The sequence below is a fragment of the Nomascus leucogenys genome, chromosome 8 (assembly GCF_006542625.1).
Source record: "Nomascus leucogenys isolate Asia chromosome 8, Asia_NLE_v1, whole genome shotgun sequence".
NCBI classification, from domain to species: domain Eukaryota; kingdom Metazoa; phylum Chordata; class Mammalia; order Primates; family Hylobatidae; genus Nomascus; species Nomascus leucogenys.
This window is the reverse complement of record NC_044388.1, coordinates 70,758,747-70,779,734: the sequence shown is the minus strand read 5'-3', so window position 1 is coordinate 70,779,734 and position 20,988 is coordinate 70,758,747. Positions and strand designations below refer to the sequence as shown.

The following is a 20,988-nucleotide window of genomic DNA, read 5'->3' as shown; positions in this document are numbered from 1 at the left end:
CTCTTCATTCTTCCTCACTGTTGGCTTGACCACTGTCTTGCCTCACTCCCTTCTTTGCCCCAAGGTCCAGTGCAATTGAGAGTGTCGTTGTGTCCTAACCTGAGTCCTAGGACATGAAACAGTTTCAGTATTTTGGCAAAGCCTGGTACCATAGAGAGAGTAAAACAAATCAAATTTCTCTAGAGACGTGATCATAAAGTAACAGAATCTGAATCAACAGAGTAACATAATAGGCAAATCCTGTTGTTGTTGTTGTTGTTGTTGTTGTTGTTGTTGTTGTTGTTGTTGTTTTTGAGATGGAGTCTCACTCAGTTGCCTAGGCTGGAGTGCAGTGGCGCCATCTCTGCTCACTGCAAGCTCCGCCTCCTGGGTTCACGCCATTCTCCTGCCTCAGCCTCCCAAGTAGCTGGGACTACATGCACCCGCCACTACGCCCAGCTAATTTTTTGTATTTTTAGTAGAGATGGGGTTTCACCACATTAGCCAGGATGGTCTCGATCTCCTGACCTCGTGATCCACCCGCCTGGGCCTCCCAAAGTGCTGGGATTACAGGCATGAGCCACCGCGCCCGGCCCTGTTGTTTTCAATGTTTCAAATTTCTTACTGTTTTTCTCCTTGGTAATTTCATTGGATGTGGAAAAACAATTTAAGAAATTAGTATTTATCACTGTTTATAAAAATAAGAACAAACAAATCTAAAATAACTGCAGCCTCCCCGCCCCTCATGCAACGCTGGACCCCAGGATTCCCCCGGCTCGCCTGCCCGCCATGGCCGACAAGGAAGCAGCCTTCAAGGATGCAGTGGAAGAACGAGTGATCAACGAGGAATACAAAATATGGAAAAAGAACACCCCTTTTCTTTATGATTTAGTGATGACCCATGCTCTGGAGTGGCCCAGCCTAACTGACCAGTGGCTTCCAGATGTAACCAGACCAGAAGGGAAAGATTTCAGCATTCATCGACTTGTCCTGGGGACACACACGTCGGATGAAAAAAACCATCTTGTTATAGCCAGTGTGCAACTCCCTAATGATGATGCTCAGTTTGATGCGTCACACTACGACAGTGAGAAAGGAGAATTTGGAGGCTTTGGTTCAGTTAGTGGAAAAATTGAAATAGAAATCAAGATAAACCATGAAGGAGAAGTAAACAGGGCCCGTTATATGCCCCAGAACACTTGTATCATCACAAGAAAGACTCCTTCCAGTGATGTTCTTGTCTTTGACTATACAAAACATCCTTCTAAACCAGATCCTTCTGAAGAGTGCAACCCAGACTTGCGTCTCTGTGGACATCAGAAGGAAGGCTATGGGCTTTCTTGGAACCCAAATCTCAGTGGGCACTTACTCAGTGTTTCAGATGACCACACCATCTGCCTGTGGGACATCAGTGCCGTTCCAAAGGAGGGAAAAGTGGTAGATGAGAAGACCATCTTTACAGGGCATACGGCAGTAGTAGAAGATGTTTCCTGGCATCTACTCCATGAGTCTCTGTTTGGGTCAGTTGCTGATGATCAGAAACTTATGATTTGGGATACTCTTTCAAACAATACTTCCAAACCAAGCCACTCAGTTGACGCTCACACTGCTGAAGTGAACTGCCTTTCTTTCAATCCTTATAGTGAGTTCATTCTTGCCACAGGATCAGCTGACAAGACTGTTGCCTTGTGGGATCTGAGAAATCTGAAACTTACGTTGCATTCCTTTGAGTCACATAAGGATGAAATATTCCAGGTTCAGTGGTCACCTCACAATGAGACTATTTTAGCTTCCAGTGGTACTGATCGCAGACTGAATGTCTGGGACTTAAGTAAAATTGGAGAGGGACAATCCCCAGAAGATGAGAAGAGAAGACGGGCCACCAGAGTTGTTGTTTATTCATGGTGGTCATACTGCCAAGATATCTGATTTCTCCTGGAATCCCAATGAACCTTGGGTGATTTGTTCTGTATCAGAAGACAATATCATGCAAGTGTGGCAAATGGCAGAGAACATTTATAATGATGAAGACCCTGAAGGAAGCGTGGATCCAGAAGGACAAGGGTCCTAGATATGTCTTTACTTCTTGTGATTTTAGACTCCCCTTTTTTCTCCTCAACCCTGAGAGTGATTTAACACTGGTTTTGAGCCAGACTTTATTCAGCTATCCCTCTATATAATTGGTACCACCGATAATGCTATTAGCCCAAACAGTGGGTGTTTTCTAAATATTAATAGGGAAGCTTGATTCAACAAAGCCACAGACTTACGTTGAAATTTTCTTCAGGAATTTTCTAGTAACCCAGGTCTAAAGTAGCTACAGAAATGGGAATATTATGTGTGATTATTTTTCTTCTTATGCTATATCCCCAAGTTTTTCAGACTCATTTAAGTAAAGGCTAGAGTGAGTAAGGAATAGAGCCAAATGAGGTAGGTGTCTGAGCCATGAAGTTTAAATACTGAAAGATGTCACTTTTATTCAGGAAATAGGGGAGATTCAAGTCATATAGATTCCTACTTGAAAATCTTGACACCTGACTTTCCAGGATGCACATTTTCATATATAGACCAGTTTCCTCTTGGTTTCTTCAGTTAAGTCAAAACAACACGTTCCTCTTTCCCCATATATTCATATATTTTTGCTCGTTAGTGTATTTCTTGAGCTGTTTTCATGTTGTTTATTTTCCTGTCTGTGAAACGGTGTTCTTTTTTGTTGGTGGTGTTTTTTTTTTTTAACTTGTATGTATGTTTTTACCTGACAGTTATACCACAGGTAGACTGTCAAGTTGAGAAGAGTGAATCAATAACTTGTATTTGTTTTAAAAATTAAATTAATCCTTGATAAGAGTTGCTTTTTTTTTAGGAGTTAGTCCTTGACCACTAGTTTGATGCCATCTCCATTTTGGGTGACCTGTTTCACCAGCAGGCCTGTTACTCTCCATGACTAACTGTGTAAGTGCTTACAATGGAATAAATTGCTTTTCTACATAAAAAAAAAATCTAAAATAATACTGTCCAAAAAGGGAAAAAACAGATGAGACCCTTGTCAATTTTTAATTGGCAATGCAAAGAGTGTCACACTAATAAAACTGAATTAAATCATTAAATATTTAAAATGATTTTATAACTCTAGTTTATTGAATGAATTCCCTTTTATATATTTGAAACTCTATTATGAAGTCTACACGTAAAGCAAAATCAAATGTGAAACCAAACAATTTGACGTATTCATTTCAATCAAAAATCCCAGTTCATTTGTCCCATAGAAATCTAAATCACCTTGGAACACCATGTCACAATGTATATTTCCCTCACATCAGGAAACATATAATAAAATACCATTACAAATACATCACCCACAAAGTAGTCCTACCTTATAAAATATAACTCATTCATTTTACATGTTTCATTTCATTTCAGTAATAATGTAAAATAGCATTGCCCAATTTACAATGAATGTCAAATTTCTGGTAGAAGACGTAACAGATATTTACTAAGTTCATTTTTTGTATCACTCACAACCAACTATATACATAAATATATGTCTTCAACCTCCTTCAAACAAATATTTCTTATGGCAAGGAATAGCTATTTTCCTGTATAGTAAAGGCAGAATTAGGCACACAATTACTTCCTTTACTAAAAGATACAATATATCAGTCTGTTGTTATACAGATTTGAATTTTTCTTTTGGGTAATACGTCTCCTCTTAAATAACACTACATATATTAACTTAATAGTATTGAGCTACCAAAGCAATAGTACCAATAAATAAAGAAATACAAAAAACACAAGTATTCTGCTGGGTTGTTTTACCCTGCCCAAATCAAAGGGGAAGCTCATCTGTTTGCAGCTATGCTAAAAATCACATTAGGCAGCTTTAATAGGAAGCAGGAATCATAGCTCTTGATGAACCTGTGATTTTGATAAGTATGGAGATCTTTCTGTCTTGAAAATGCTTCAAACTCTTTAGTCTAGAAACAGACACCTGAGAACTTGCAAGGCACTCTACCTCGCCTGTCTCTGACCTGTCTAGTGTTCCTGTCTCACCATATAGTTTGTTGCCCAAATCACAAACTCTACTAATTTTTTTTCTTCCTTTCCCTTGCAATCATCCAAATCTGGCAATTCTACCAACACATCTTTTGTATCTATCCACATCATGAGCCACCATGCCTGGACTTCTCAAGAGCCCCCTGTCTTCTCTCCCTTGGTTTGCCTTTCTTTAGGTTGCATTACACTTTCAGACTATGTCAGAGCTTGTTTTAAACCTACCTTTTCTCAATCTTCTCAATACCCAATACTCTTTTGAGCTCTCATAAAGGAAAAGCAGTGAAGATCTCTGAAAGAAGGAAGATTATCCAAGCAGGCAAAATCCTGCTTTAGTGAAACACTCTTATAAATGTACACTTAAAGCAGCTGCTTCACCTTTAAAATGAATAACTGACATGCAAGAAAAACTATACATCACCTTTAAAATGAATAATTGACATGCAAGAGGAACTATACACAGCTTTCTTCTTTTTTATGTTAGCAGGAACAGAAGTTACACCTAAGGCAATGATAGTTGAGATGTCCGGTTTCTAACAGAAAAAACTCATAGTCTGTAACTATGTTAGTCTGTGCATTTCTAGGGGAAAAAACCTTGCTTTCATATTCCTCCTAAAAATTTTCCTCACTTCCAACCTCCTTAAAAGTTTATCATTCTTTAAGAAAATAACTCAAAGTCATCAACGGTGTCACATCAGTCCCTTCTCAATCTAACCCTAAATTATTTTATACACCCCAACCACATACCCCATGCTCCAGGCAAAATGGGCTAAAAGGAACTTTCAGCTTTCAGCTGCTTTCTGGACGAAGCTTACTCACACATGTCTCCATGTTTTTGACATGCCATTCCTATACTTCTAAAACTGCTCAGCTATGCAGGCATTTCTTGAACATGAGTTCCAGAAAATAAGGAGATATGTTTAAAACCCTAGAATTATATTGTACAACCAAACAGACCTGCCAAATAAAGAAGCAGTTTCAGATAGAGAAATGGGTTAAAAGGGAAGGTCATAAAATAATGAGAAATTCAAGTGCGTTATTTCCAAATTGTAAGGGGATTTTTAATCCTCCAATTTTATAACTGAAAATATTGATTTTAAATGTACATTATTGTCTCTTGCCTTTTAGACATCTACACTGAATTTTAGAAAGAAACAACAGGCCGAGCACAGTGGTTCACACCTGTTATCCCAGCGCTTTGGGAGGCAGAAGTGGGAGGATCACTTGAGGCCAGGAGCTCTCACTCAGCATGGAAAACATAGTGAGAACTCCATCTCTACAAAAAAAATTAAAAATTAGCTGAGTATCAGGTGCATGTCTGTAGTCCAAGCTACTCTGGAGGCTAAAATGGGAGGATCATTTGAGGCCAAGAATCTGAGGTTACAGTGAGCTATGATCACACTACTGCACTCCAGCTTGGGCAACAGAGTGAGACACTGTCTCTAAAAAAGAGAAAAAAGGAAATAACGACATTAGTATTTCCTATAAATAACATCTTATGTGGTGCTGTGCATGTGTTTTCTTTTTTAACTCATCCTTTTTCTGTCTCTAGGAAGAAACTTTTCCTGCAATAAGGAAAAAGGAATAGATGATATTCTGTCATTGTATAAGTTTATTGTCCAAGAATAACCCCTCAACAAGTAACCATTATAAGTGTATTGTTCAAGAATATTATTTTCATAAAATATATTTTCTAAATACATATAAATAGCAGATTGTTCCAAAAAACTATCTGTATTCTCTTCTCTGATCTTTTAATCCAATAAATTGGAGCAAACTACTAAAAGACTTTCCAGAAATATGTTTTATGTTTTTCAATGAAAAGCTTTTTTTGAAATTTCTTTTTTTCTTTTTTTTTTTTTGAGACAGCCTCACCCCAACACCCAGGCTGGAGTGCAGTGGTACCACCTCAGTCAGCTCACTGCAACCTCCACCTCCTGGGTTCAAGCGATTCTCCTGCCTCAGCCTCCCAAGTAGGATTACAGGCATGCGCCACCATGACCGGCTAATTTTTGTATTTTTAGTAGAGATGGGGTTTCACCATGTTGGCCAGGCTGGTCTTGAACACCTGATGTCAAGTGGTCTGCCTGCCTCAGCCTCCCAAAGTGCTAGAATTATAGGTGTGAGCCACCATGCCAGGCCAAAATTTCTTGGTATTATAACATGGAAGATGAGGCTTTAGTTGTTCTAGTCATAGGTGGCATTCTGTATGTTTTAGTGACTGGCTGGCTATCAATACAGACTATTTTTCCAGGGAAAACACTTTTATATCAATATTGGGGGCGGGGAGAATGTTTGAATGGCTTATTGAAGAATAATGCTTAAAAAATTAAGTACCTAAAAGGAAGCATACTAAAAACGATACACATTGCTTCTTATATGCATTATTCCACGTTCCAGAAAACAAAATTAGGAATGTCAATCAGTGATAAAATTATTTTTATAATTCAATTCTCTTAAAAATAATTAATTTTGGTGAAAACTGTGAAACTTTGCTTTGAGACTCTATGTGTATATATTATATCATGTTGAACTAAAGAGAATATCCAACTAGGAGTCAGATGTATCAGGCTTCTAGTTCATGCTACCCTGCTCAACTTTAACTAAGATATTTAAACCTCTCTGTGTCCTAGTATCTTCAAATATAAAGTTAAGATTTTTAGTCTATCTTATCATATTTGTCTCTGTCTCAGCATATTATATTTAATTATGCATGTATATTTTCTCACATTAAATAATAAACTCCTGAGAGTTAAGGCTATGTCTGAATTATCTTTGTCTTCCCCATAGGACATAGGATAGTTTTTAACACTGCTAATATATCACAAATAGTAGAGAATTGAACGTTTTACTTTAGAATTATAATTCCCCAAAATGTGAACCAGAAAAGAGTTGTAAGATCCAAGAAATTTTGTGAAACACTGAGTTAAATAAACATAATTGAATTTCTTTACTGCAGAAGTTATCAGAAGCTTAATATGCGGATATACCCTGTGACTATCTCACAGGAAACTACAGCCAATGGTAGAATCTCCCTTAACCAAGTGATCAGCACCAGTGGTGTCTTTCTTTATTAAAAAAGTTTATCAAAGGCAATAATCATAACTAATGAATGTTTAAAAAAAAAGCTTCACTTTCACTTTCTAGGTGACCATGGTCTCTACTTAGAGTATGTTCTGTGAGCGGAGTTTCCAGCATAGCCCTCCCTTTTGTGTGAGTGTATAAAACTCACACATACTATACATCATCTATGATTTCTAGATTTGGGTTCTTTAATTAAAATAATATAAAAACAATGGAAACTAAATCTGAGTACAGACTCTTATGATTTGATTTTTAAAAATTGTTTATAGTTGATAGGTCATTCCTAATTTGATAGTAATGTTTTTTGACTCAAGGGTCTTGCTAAAGTTCAATTTTAGTTTTTATTTATATAGTTCTCTTCGCACACTCATATGTCACTGATTTACACAGTATTTCACTACAGTATATAATTACAGTAACAAGCACCATGGGCATAATCCAGGATGAAGACAAACAAAACTGCCTTCTTAGCATCGACTCACCTGAAGGGAGCTATAACAGATGAGCTACAGAATGGCCCCCATTGGTGACTGCTCACTGAGCAGTGGGCAGCAGTACATACTCAAAAGAGGGGAACAAAGAGCCTCTCTACAGCTGGAGAGTTAACTGGGGAATCACTTGCAAGAATGTTCACTGTGTGCTACTGTTCTGCAAAATACATTGTGAAGGAGCTTGATCTGAGAGGTCAGAAAGCCTCTTTCAAATCTAAAATCATCTGTGATCATTAAGAAGATCGACTATGAAGCTTTTTCTCATTGTATGTCCTATTTTCCCAAGAAGACTACAGAGCCTGTTAGGGTAGAAAATATGGTTTCTTATTTCTGTCTTATGAGGTGAATAACATAATGCTGTATCAAGAAAAAGTATTCACAATATCTATGTTAACATTTAAGTTTGAATAAATTTATTCATACATTACAGTATGAGTGATGCTAAAAGTATCTACAATACAAGATGATCCTGGTCATAGCCTGTTATTTTTTCACTGTCTAGTTGAGTCATTCAAAGGCTGGCCTCAGTTATCCCAAATTCATGTTGCCTTTTACCAATTAAGATAGTAGTATAGTATGAGAAAGTTCAAGGCACTGTTTATTTACAAAAGCATTTAGATAGGAATGAATGACCTACTGATAAAGCATCCATTTTGGGTTCAAAATACATTTGCAATTCATGAGGCATTTACAGAGCTATGGCAGAAAGTATGCTATCTAATTAGGGTCTAACTAATGATCAAGAATCTAGTGGTGACTTTTCTTGCCACTCCATCCAAGATTTTTGGATCTTCCATTTGTAATGGTGATAGTAAGCAAAAAGGAGTTGTCCAAGACACAGCAGCTTGCAAACCCCTCATTTCTAAATCCACAGGAGAGTACAGCGAGATAAACAGTCTATGGCAGCTGTTATAAAAGATGAGAAACAAATGAGTTTATCGCTTCAATTACTCTTCTACCCTGTCAGTTTGCACATACACCTTGTGTACACACCTTGTTCTTCTCTCTCCTGATGGTCGAATTTGCACAAGTAGAAGATCTAGTTCAAAAACAAAGCTGTCTACTGCAGACAGCATTTATCTGATTATTATTATAAGTAAATTCATTTTTCTACCAAGCAAACCAAGAATGTCAAGAATCTTCCTGCAACAAATACCCACTTAGCATTTGTTCCAGACAATTTAGATGCATAAACGTAGGACTTTCACTTTGCTTCACCAAAAAAAAAATAGTTTCATATTTTGAGAAACTAGTTGTGAAATGAACCAAGAGTCTCTGTAAAGAGTATCACATGAAGCATTTCTCTTTATTTGAAAACAAATAGTAAATCTTGAGTTCTTAGCGAAAATGTCACCTCCAGGGGTTTTTTCCCCCCTTAAAGAATATTCATTTTAGTTCTAAAATTGCAAAAGACATAAATCAGTAAAATAAATAAATGTTTCAAAGATATTTTGCTTTATAGCACCTCAAGATAAAAGTCGTGTATTCCCTTGCTAATACTCAAAGCCAAGTTCATCTTTCAGGTGAACTGCAACAGAGAATTTTCTTCTGCATTCATGAGTCATTTGAACCATTGTCGTAGTTTCCCAAATGCCACCTAAGTAATGTTAATCACAGGAGTCAGGGAGAGGCTGAAGACAGCTCTAAGCTCAAATATGTTAACCAACTTAATTCAACCATAACTAGTCGGTTGTATAAGCAAACAACAGGGAGTGGCATGGTTGAGTTCACATTCTTAACTCTCAAACGACAAACCAACAAACCTTCCGAAATTGTCGCTGTTACTATTACACCATAAACACCACAAATGCTACATCACGGCTGCCTAAATTAATTTGGGAATCACAGGAATGTCCATGAAAATTTACAAATTATATGCAGGCAACAAGATAACTAGAGAAAAAGATAACTTCCACAAGTATTCAAGTTGTGTTGGAAAGAAAAACTCTTCCTAGCAAGTCAAACCTTCACCAATCAGAAAGCCAGGTACCTTGCCTTGCAGACTCTCTGTTCCATAAATTCCTGCAATTCAGAGTTGAGCTGGCACCATTTGGAATCAGGTAACTTCCAGAAAGCACATGGCAAACATCAGTTACTCCTGAGTTCAAAACTAAAACCAACTTAAATGCTCACCCTCCTGCCACGAACCAGCCACAGATATCTGTTTTCATGTCTTCAGTTATTCTGATCTCATTAGAAATGCCAGAAAAAGAAATAAGATATGAAGAGAGAAATACATAAGGGGTGTTTCTACATTGGTCATTATCTTGGGTTTCAGACAACCTGTAATCTTTGGAAATTGCTAAATACTAAAGAGGTACTTATAAACACCCATAAAAATACTAAACAAAGCCAGGGCCAACCTTTGCATTTCTATTACTCACCATAGTTTGGAATAGGAATTCATAAACTTCACAAATTAACTAACTGCTGAGAAGCATGAGCCAGATTCACCTTCCACATCCCAAAGGTTTGCCAACAAATTCATTCCTCCTCTTTTCTTTATTAATATACATAAACATAGTTATACAGCAGCAACTTATCTTTCTCTTCTTGGTAACACAAATGCAAAAGTACATAGCCAAGAAATAGTGTGATTTAAAAGTAATCTTTCAGGAAAATTTTACTTAAGAAAGATTAGATGATAAAAAAAAAACTTACTGAAAATCAACATAAAATTCCAAATAAAAACTAAAAACAGGCCAGACGCAGTGGCTCACACCTGTAATCCCAGCACTTTGGGAGGCCGAGGCAGGCAGATCACTTGAGGTCAGGAGGTGGAGATCAGCCTGGCCAACATGGTGAAACCCTGTCTCTACTAAAAATATAAAAATCAGCTGGGTATGACGGTGCGTGCCTGTAATCCCAGCTACTTGGGAGGCTGAGGCAGGAGAATCACTTGAACCTGGAAAGTGGAGACTGGAGTGAGTCAAGATCATGCCATTGCACTCCAGCCTGGGCAACAGAAAATTAAAAAAACAAAAAACAAAAAACTGAAAGTAGAGTCTATAATGCTTTTCAGAGGAGGGTTTTAGATTACACGATTTTTTAAGAAGATGCAGATTTCTCACTAACCAGTCAACTATATTTTTCAAAAAACTGTTTTAAAATACGTTTTTATCAGCTTGGGTAACATGGTGAAACCCCATCTCTACAAAAGTGCAAAAAATTAGCCAGGAACACACATGTAGTCCCAGCTACTCTCAAGGCTGAGGTGGGAGGATCACCTGAAGCTGGGAAGTCAAAGCTGCAGTGAGCCATGATTGCACCACTGCACTCCAGCCTGGGTGACAGGATGAGACCCTGTCTCTAAGTAAAAAAAAAAAAAATAAATAAATAAATAAAAATGTTATCATAAAGAACTTAGAGTACAACCAATACCTATGTGTCTCTTTTTATTGTGATGTCAGCAAAATCTAGGTTAACTCAGGCTGAGGTTTGACTTACACTATATAAAACTGAACCCCAAATACTTTCCCTAAAAGAAAAATATGAAAACAACATAAATCAACTTTCCCAGTACACATAAGGCCCTTCCACTGGGCAGCAGTGAAATGGAGATAAAGCTGGAGATACATGCGTGGTCAAACACACTTGAGTTCTAATCTGGGTACTGCCACCTGTACCATGTGTCTTCGGGCGGGTGATTTCACCTCTCAGTGTATTTGTTTACTTAAAAAATCCTGCCGGGTGCAGTGGCTCACGCCTGTAATCCCAGCAGTTTGGGACGCTGAGGCGGGAGGTCAGGAGTTCGAGACCAGCCTGACCAACATGGTGAAATCCCGTCTCTACTAAAAGTACAAAAATTGGGCCGGGCACGGTAGCTCACGCCTGTAATCCCAGCACTTTGGGAGGCCGAGGCGGGTGGATCACGAGGTCAGGAGATGGAGACCATCCTGTCTAACACGGTGAAACCCCGTCTCTACTAAAAAATACAAAAATTAGCTGGGCGTGGTGGCGGGCGCCTGTAGTTCCAGCTACTTGGGAGGCTGAGGCAAGAGAATGGCATGAACCCGGGAGGTGGAGCTTGCAGTGAGCCAAGATCTCACCGCTGCACTCCAGCCTGGGCGACACGGCGAGATTCCGTGTCAAAAAAAAAAAAAAAGTACAAAAATTAGCTGGGTGTGCACAGCGTGTGATCCCAGCTACTCAGGAAGCTAAGGCAGGAGATTTGCTTGAACCTGGGAGGAGGAGGTTGCAGTGAGCCAAGATCGCACCACTGCTCTCCAGCCTGGGTGACAGAGTGAGACTCCGTCTCAAAAAAAAAAAAAAATCCTTACTTATTCAACATATGTTTACTGAATGCTTACACTGTGCCAGGTTCTGCATTACAAGATGAAAATACCTTGATCACAAAACAAGGGCACTGATTTCATGAAGATTATATTCTAGAGGAAATGAGAGCTATTTTAAAAAGCAATTGCGGTCATGAAGAGTATCTTAAAGGGGAAGGATGAGCTGTGTGGGACCAAAAACAAGGGAACTCACTTTAAAGGATTAGGGGTAACTGTCTAAGGAACTGCTATGTAAGCTAAAACCTAAGGGATACATGGGAGAAAGCTGAGGGAATTGTAGGAAAAAGCATTCAGACAAAGAGGAAATAAAAGAGGGCAAGACAGTGCAGGATGATGGGGGTGCTCAAGGAAATTATGAAGTCCTGTGTGGATGGATGGACTGGAGAGCGAAGGCAGAAGACAGCAGCAAGAGTGAGGCTAAAGTCGCGGCCATGGGCCAGAGCTAGGAGAGATCATGAACCATGTTACAGAAACTTGGACTTTATTCTAGGGACAAGGGGTAACCATCCCAGAATTTAACGAGTAAAGACATAATTTGGTGCGTATCTTTGAAGTTTAGTCTAGCTGCAGAGCAGAGCATACAATGGAGCAAAGTGGATACAGAGATATTAGTTAGGGAACTATGGATTATCCAGGCAGAGGGAGAGATCCGTTTGAGGTAGAGGATCAGGAAAGAAGTGGAGAAATCTGTGAGAGATTTAGGGAGAAGAATGATCAAAATTTATAACATTATATTTGGGACACAGGGGCAGACAAGAATCGCAAGAGAAAAAGAGATTCTCCAACTGCAAAATAAGGATATTGGCCAGGTGCGGTGGCTCACACCTATAATCCCAGCACTTTGGAAGGCCAAGGCAAGTGGATCATTTGAGGTCAGGAGTTTGAGACCAGCCTGGCCAACATGGTGAAACCCCATCTCTACTAAAAATACAAAAATTAGCCAGGCAGTAGTGCCTGTAATCTCATCTACTCGGGAGGCTGAGGCAGGAGAACCACTTGAACCCGGGAGGCAAAGGTTGCAGTGAGCCAAGATCGCGCCATTGCACTCCAGCCTGAGTGACAGAATGAGGCCCTGTCTCAAATAATAATAATAATAATAATAATAATAATGATATTAACCCTAACCTATGTTGTTGTGTGAATAGAAATGTAAATGTGACAACATGTATTCAATATCTCCTGCGGTAACAGATAATCCAAAAAAATGAAAATAGCTATTTTTAGTTTGAAACCAAACTTCATGCATCTCACAAGTAATGCAAGCTGGATTATTTTTTTCTGGGTCATATCCAATAGCTTTGAACTCTTCCATTGTGTTTAAGGACAGAGTGCACAAATGCAAATGACAGTGATGGGAAATTGCCCCAATGCAAATGGGAATAAGTGTGGCCAGTGTCACATTGTTTATCACAATGTAGAAATTGCCTATAGTGAGTCCTCCAGATTAGTTATTGTTTTCCTTTACATGTTGCAGATATTCCTTGAGCAACCAATAAAAAATATTTGCGAATATATCTCCACCAGTTTGGTAAGATTTCTAATTAAGTTTGTGAAGACAATGAAGACCATATGTTTGCATTCTTTTCCAATGAAGTCTATTTTTACTGCAGTAGGCTAAGCCCCTCATGGGGAAAGCCTTTGGGAATGAATAAAATCTTGAGACAGTGCATACTTTGCAACCCACAGTGGCCAAAACAGAGTCTTGGGGGTCTGCAGAACTGCATTTAGGAACATGCATTAGATGTATGTATACTGAGTGGGCACTTCTGCCATTGGCCATATGTGGACCCCCCCTAGATCAGAGTACAGAAGAAAGACAGCAATGCAGGACAGGAGGAGCCTGATCTGCTCATTTTACTAGAGACACAGGCCATCGCTCCCAACAAGGAGGAGGTGGACTTTCTATGCTACGTGTTAACACACATATATTTATACTTCACATTTATAAGGACACAGTTCTGATAAAAGAACAGGAATTGAGTGAGCATTTTCTAAATTAATAAGACCTGTATAACATTATGCAAAAGTATTATTTTCTCCCTCAGCATTCTATGTGCCATGCAGTGGAGACACATCCTACTCAACAATTAAGTCAGTAGGGAAAAAGTTGCATAGAGTCAAAGTCACTCTTGAACATTCCTTAAGTTGCCCATGAAGAACAATATCCCTGGTTTTGCACATACTTCACTGTCTCTAAATAAACCTCACACAGTTAGCTTTTCTTCCAGCACTGAAACAAATTACTGTTTCTTCAATAGAGAAACCAGATGAAATACCAGGCCTGCATTTAACAGCTATATTGGAAACAAGGAAAAAAAAAAGTGTCTGTTTTTTGTACTTTTATTAAGCCCATGTAGTTGAGCAATTTAAAGCCATATAACCCCACTGTAGGTGAAATGAAATTAGTTTTTTCTCCACTTTAAACACTGATGCTCAGATAAAAATCCCATTCTAATTACTGAAAGAAATTTTCAAGAACAACTTGAACAATGGTATTATCTAATTTCTCTAGCAAATATGTTCACCCTTTTTGTCCATGTCATTAGAAGTAATAAAATGACATTAATCAAACTATTTGTGTTTTTTTGTTTTGTTATGTTTTGTTTTGTTTTGTTTTGAATCAGACTCTCGCTCTGATGCCCAGGCTGGAGTGCAGTGGTGCCATCTCGGCTCACTGCAACCTCTGCCTCCCTGGTTCAAGTGATTCTTCTGCCTCAGCCTCCCAAGTAGCTGGGACTACAGGTACACACCACCATGCCCAGCTAATTTTTGTATTTTTAGTAGAGATCAGGCTTCACCATATTGGCCAGGCTGGTCTCGAACTCCTGACCTCATGATCCGCCCACTTGAACCTCCCAAAGTGCTGGGATTACAGGCTTGAGACACCACGCCCAGCTTATTTGTGTTCCTAATGAATTGAAATGTTAAATGTGAAAAAAAGACAGCAAAACAAATTTTAATATTTTCTCACTTACATATATACATGAATCCAAATTAATTTCAAACTCACTTCATTCCAATTCCTTCGTTGATTCCTATTTAATTTTGGAAATAACAGCCAAGTTCAAGGTTATCTGCTATGTCCCTCCAGGTCCACTCTCCCTGCCTCCCGTTTTTTGTCATTGTTGTTTTATTTTCCTCCACAGGGTGAGCTCCATGGACCACATCAACAGACCCTCTTGCTTCTGCCTTCCTGCTATGTTTAGCAAGTGGGAAACCCTTGCAGGAGGTGGATGAAAGGAAGGAGACAGAAGACAGTGAATTTATTCCCCTGGTTCCATCCTGTTAAGTTTGTCCAGGACACAACTCACTATTCCTTCAAGGTGTTGTCCTCTGTGAGACTATCTGATACGTCTCCTCCTCTCATCCCTTTGGAGCTGGGGTGTTAGCAGCTCATCCAATACTACCCAGTTCCCACACCTTTATAAATAAACACTGCTTGCACTATTCTAATTTCAGTGTGCCATCTGCTTTCTGTTTGAGATCTAAATTATACAATTTAATTTTACAGATGGAGAAACAATCTGATAAAATTTAGGTGGCATGCCCAAGGGAACACAGCTACTTAGCCAGTCAATGACCGACAGAGAGGGACTAAAACAGAACACTCCGCTGCCAGTAACAGAAACTTTTCTGGAACTAATTAAACAGACAAAAAGATGGAGATGTTTATTGGATCACAGAGCCAGGAAATTCAAGAGAACTGACTTTGAGCACTGGTAGATGCAGGAGCTTGACTTTTGACAACAGAAAAGTGTCTCCTTTCTTCATCCCTCTCTTCTCCACGTTGGCTTCATTCTCAGGCAGGCTGTCCCCACACAATCAAAAATATAAGTGCCAGAAACTATAAGATTACTTCTCTTGGAAGTCCTAGATGATTATCACTGAGCTAGCAGCAGTCCTGTGCCCACCCATGAACTAATCACAGAGAATTCTAATTGGTCAGGTTAAGATTACTGTCCATCCCTGGAATTGGATAATAGAATGAGCCACACTCAAAAAACTGAGATGGAGAATCAATAACTCTTGAAATAAAAACAACAACTTTCCTCAGCAGTAGGGATAAAAGGAATGGTGCATAGGCAAAAACAACAGATATCTCTGGTATTTAGAAACAAGAAAGGAGTCAGTTCTTATTCTAAACCCCATTCAATTTGTGTTTTACTATCGACATATACATAAATCGAATAACACTGACCTAACCTGAACCTTGTTTCATGGAAGCAAAAGAAAATTATCAAACTATAAATCTGACATCTGTATGGAAGTTACAAGCCACAGAATACGTTCACATATGTTATCTCATTTAATTTGGGTTTTCTGAACTAGGGATTCAACATTCCTTACTTATAGCATTTTCGAGGTCAGATAAATGTTTGTGAACTTCAAGAATCTCAAGATTATTTCTAATGCCTCAATTGTGTTCACATATTGTTGAGAAACTACAGTATAAACATTTGAGAAAAACTCATGGTTGTCAGTTTTATTGTGCTAAGAATGTCTGTGGAAATTCAGCCAGAGAACCATCAAGACATATTTCTGAGCCAAAGGCCAAAGTTCCTCAACTGGTCATGTCTTTTTTTTCTGCAACCGCACTTTACCCAGGACCCAGGGGTCACTGTAATACTAAAAATACAGCTTCCTCCCTCCCTTTTGAAAACAACTTGACTGGGATTTTTACCATAGTATTGCAGAAAAGCATGGTTACATGTGAGTATAAAAATCCCAAACCAGTGATCAAGAGGTCAAGGATGGAAAACTCTTGTTATGGGTTTGAAGCAAGCTGTGGTTTGCACTGGTGAAATTTAGTGGTCAAAAAACAAATGAAGAAGACCCCAGGATGAAGCATTTAATGAGTCAGGGAATAGTAACAAACTTTGTCTGGAGTTTACAAATGTGAACCCTGAAGGAGCCAACCCTTCAAGATAGATCTTGAGTGGCTAATTGGACCTAAATTCAAAACAGTGCCAAGCAGCCATTTGCTGACCAGAGGTCACACATGCACTCTGCATTTCTGGATAACCCCCACACTCACTAAACTTTAGGACTTTCATTGCTTTCTATTCTTGTCCATACCACCTGAATCAGCCATTAGAGTGCAACCTGCATCAACCAATCAGAATTCAACAAGTGCCAACCAGTCACCACTAAGAAAGTGGACCAGAGTGGGAACTTGGGCAGGAACCCAACGCAAACCCTCTTTGTTCTCTTGGAACACACCTTTGTTTTGTACCTAAGGCTACATCTCCCCAATTTGCAAACCTCACTGGAATAAAATTTATTTCCTTTTTTTTTTTAAAGAAAATCCGTTTCAGATTTATTGGCACTAATTAGAACTTGATTCATGAATTTGGGAGAAAGGACAAATGTGCTAACTTGAAAGACTGGGCAGAATTTGTTTTTGCTCTTTCTTGTTGAAAAATAAAAGGTTTTTTAAAACACCAATAGCCATACATATGATTATATATATACATATTTTTTTTTTGAGAGAGAGAGAGAGATATCTCAAAGGTGTATATATCACAATTTCAGAGATAAATCACTGAGTCAGGATTCTGAGGGTTCATCTAACTCTCTACATCATGTAATTTTTTTTTTTAATGTGCCTTTCTAAAAAACTATGGCAAACATTGACCAAACTAATCAGCAGACTGAAGGGTAGTAATCCCCAAGACAGAGTTTATTTGGTGCTACTAGTTAGAAAAACAGAAGTTGATACTTCTGTCAAAACTCAGAAATATTTTTTTAACACTTGACGCGAGAGTGTCTGAGAGAACTGGTGACATCTGGGATACAGGGATAACAAAGGGAGCGGCCAGTGAAAGGTGGACCCAAAGTCCTGAGCTTTTGTGTCTTCATTTAATAATGCTTACCTTTTCTTTCCTACCAATTCCAACATGGTCCAAAGGAAAGCAGTCCAAGTCAGTCTGCCTCTTTACAACCCCAGTTACTGAGCAGCGTAAGAAGGAACCATTTCAGGGGATGAAATTTTCTTTTGTACAGAGTCAAGAGGCATGCTTTAGTCTATAAGCTATATCTGGGGGAATTATCTAAAAGTAAACTCAAAGAAAGTTATCAAAATCTTTGATGCATTTTTGAAGTTTAAGTTGAAATGAAAGGCAGTTCTGGTAACCAAACTTCAGTCACAGATAAGTCAGGTCCAGGATCAATTTAGACAAGTATCTGAGTATATCATATCTGGTCAACTTGGAGTCTCCCCATTTTCTAAACAAATGACTGTGTAGTATCATTTAAAACCCACAATTTAAACAGTTTCATTTCAGTCTATCATACAAACTTTGACATGTTTACACTATGTTGGAAAAAGGTTGTAAGCAAGTAAATATATCAGATATTGAGAAGCAAAATAAGAGACATTGCTGTGGAGAGAACCATATTGCATTGCCTGACTTTTGACATGATGTCCAACAGGTAACAGCAAAGTTAAGAAACAGATTGGATATCAAGATTCAGCCCCTGGGCATCTCCTTTTGGGTTTTAAATCCTGAACCTGAACACCACAATATTATAGTTTACCATCACCATTGCAGGAAAGATGCACAGAGGAAGAAAAGAAGAGTAGGCCAGTTAATTAATTTTTATACAATCCTTCCAGTAAAATATGGCTAATATTTACTTCCCAGCAAGTAAGAGAATATATGCATGCATGACACAAGTGTCAAGTATTGATATTATATACTAAATAATTAAATGCATAAAATTACACATGCATGCATGACACAGGTGTCAAGTATTGCTATTATATACTAAATAATTAAATGCATAAAATTACACATGTAATTTTGTGTTCTAATATTACCGTAAAGCATGTTCAGTGTGTTAAAAAATTCATTCCTACCCTCAAAACATTGTAGAATTTAAATATATAATCATACTGTACCTTGGAAAATGGCAGATAGCCATATAATGGGACCTCAACAAATATTGTAACTAACAATGGAAAAAAAAAACTATCAATACAAAACGATTTTCTTTTCAATAAAAGAATCTGCAAGGTTAATCTATATTATCTTTGTGTTTCTCATTTTATATTCTCCCCTAAAATGCTACTTTTCCAATAAAACGTAAATAATTTGCATTCCAAAGCATGAGGTGGAAGAAAGTTTGCCACTCTTGGAACCTAAGTGTTCAAGATTATCACAGGTGCAGGCAATTAATAAGCAGATTTCCCTATGCGCAGAGTCCTTAGGGACCCGTCAAAAAGCAGTAAAGAGACATTCGAGATCTCAGCTCAGTTACAAATAGAATTAAGCAGAGAAAACTTATGCACCCTGTTCTCATTTTCTCCATTTTCTTTTGAAATTGAGAACACACATAGGATTCACTTTGAAGTTAGGGCTGCCTGAATGTGATATTATTGATTTCCATAACATGTTTTTGCTCTGCAATGCGGATGTGCATTTTTCAAACATATTAAGAAAGGCTTTGATCTGATTTGTTCCACCAGAACATTGTAGAGAGGCTGAAAACACTTCTATATAAGGGTTTGCTGTGCTGAGGGGAAGATTGCTCTAGCTTGAAAGAGGTTGGAAATAGCCCATCTGAAAGCTCTTTTCAGTCTTCCTCAGCCTAAACATTTTACTCAGAGGGGTCAAAGGTCACCAACTGTCAAAACAAAACCAAAATTACACAGCGCTCCTGCAAGGAAGCTAAGCAGAGTGGAGACTCGGAGTTCACAAACTGGACTCCTTAATGCACCATGTAGCAAACAATAAAACTGCCCTTTCAAAGTCACAGGTATACTATCCTAAATCCTACTGATTTTTACAAGTTATCCAGTAAGTTTAGAAGAGTAGCCTTTTTGGTATCAATGTAGAGACTGAATTCTAGAAGAGGGGATGGGGGCCGGTCCAAACTTAGGGCTGTCAAAGCAACCAGCCTGCAAACTCCAAGGCACCAGATGGTGCTTTCGGGTTCCATAAACCCAAAGTTGCATAAATCTTCCTTCAAAGTTTCCAGTTTCAAAAAGGGGTTGTTTTCTTTGTGGGACTGGGGACTGGGGGAAATTTTTGCCATTGGGTATCTAACAGAAAAACTCTAATAGCCTGTTAGACTTTCTTGTTTCTCCAGCTGGAGACAAGCAGACACTCCCCGGCAAGCTCAAAGCACAACCCATCATCTGCCAGTCAACTCACTGTGGAAACAAGACCTGAACTTCTGTTTTGCAACCTGGTCTCATCATGACATAAAGAAGTTGTAGGGTTTTAAACATTCAGGGACTGAGTTTATCTGTTCATTCTTTAGTGAGAACCTTTGGAAGTAATTCTTATTTTTAATACAACATAAAGCATTCCGCTTTTAAATCATATTCAGCATTGCTCAGAAAAGAATAATGGAGACATGATTTATCTGAGGTTTACCTAAATGGAGGTGACTTCAACATTTTGTGAGCCAACTTTATTTCAGAGATCTTAATATAATGATGTGTCTGAACTCCGCTATCTCCCTACCCACCTAGTGAAAGAGGAACTGGACTGAAAATGGGAGGGAAACAAATTGGAGGGGAGAATGAAGAGCACCTAAGTAGCTACAATGTGGGTAACCAACTCATTTCATTTATAAAGATGGGCGTGTGTACACGCATCATGCTGTACACTTGTGCACCAACTCAATTACAATGGAATTTAGTGTCCACCCAACTAGGAGAGTCTGCCAAAATGAGGGGCTTTGATTTTGATATGAAAATTAGTGGATCCAAAAAGGGAAACTACCCTAGGCAGATACATCTCTCCTATATTGCTTGGCAAAAGAAATACAGAATTGTAGCACTATTTCATGCTCTCATATCTATCTCCTTCTCTGTAAGAGTCTTCATTTCACATCAGAATAACTTTACCCTCCTTCCAGATTCTTTCCTTTCTGGCCTAACCAAATGAACATATCATCTTCCTGCGTATCACAAGGTTTTTGGAAGGATCAAATGAAAGAGAACATGAATAGGAAAGTGCCTTGCAAACTATGAAGCTTTGTAATAATTTCTATTATGATTATTAATCATATACTGAAATAGACACAAGATAAAGTGGAAAGTAAAACATACAAAAAATGTCGAAATGCTTAAGATTGCT

The 20,988-nt window shown here is 38.4% G+C and overlaps 1 pseudogene across 1 annotated transcript; it reads left to right on the top strand.

Annotated features, from left to right (window-relative positions):
- Positions 1 to 755: 755 nt before the first annotated feature.
- Positions 756 to 2,085, top strand: LOC101176202 (annotated as a pseudogene). Its single transcript, XR_004031375.1, has one exon. The product of XR_004031375.1 is annotated as a histone-binding protein RBBP4 pseudogene (transcript).
- Positions 2,086 to 20,988: the final 18,903 nt, after the last annotated feature.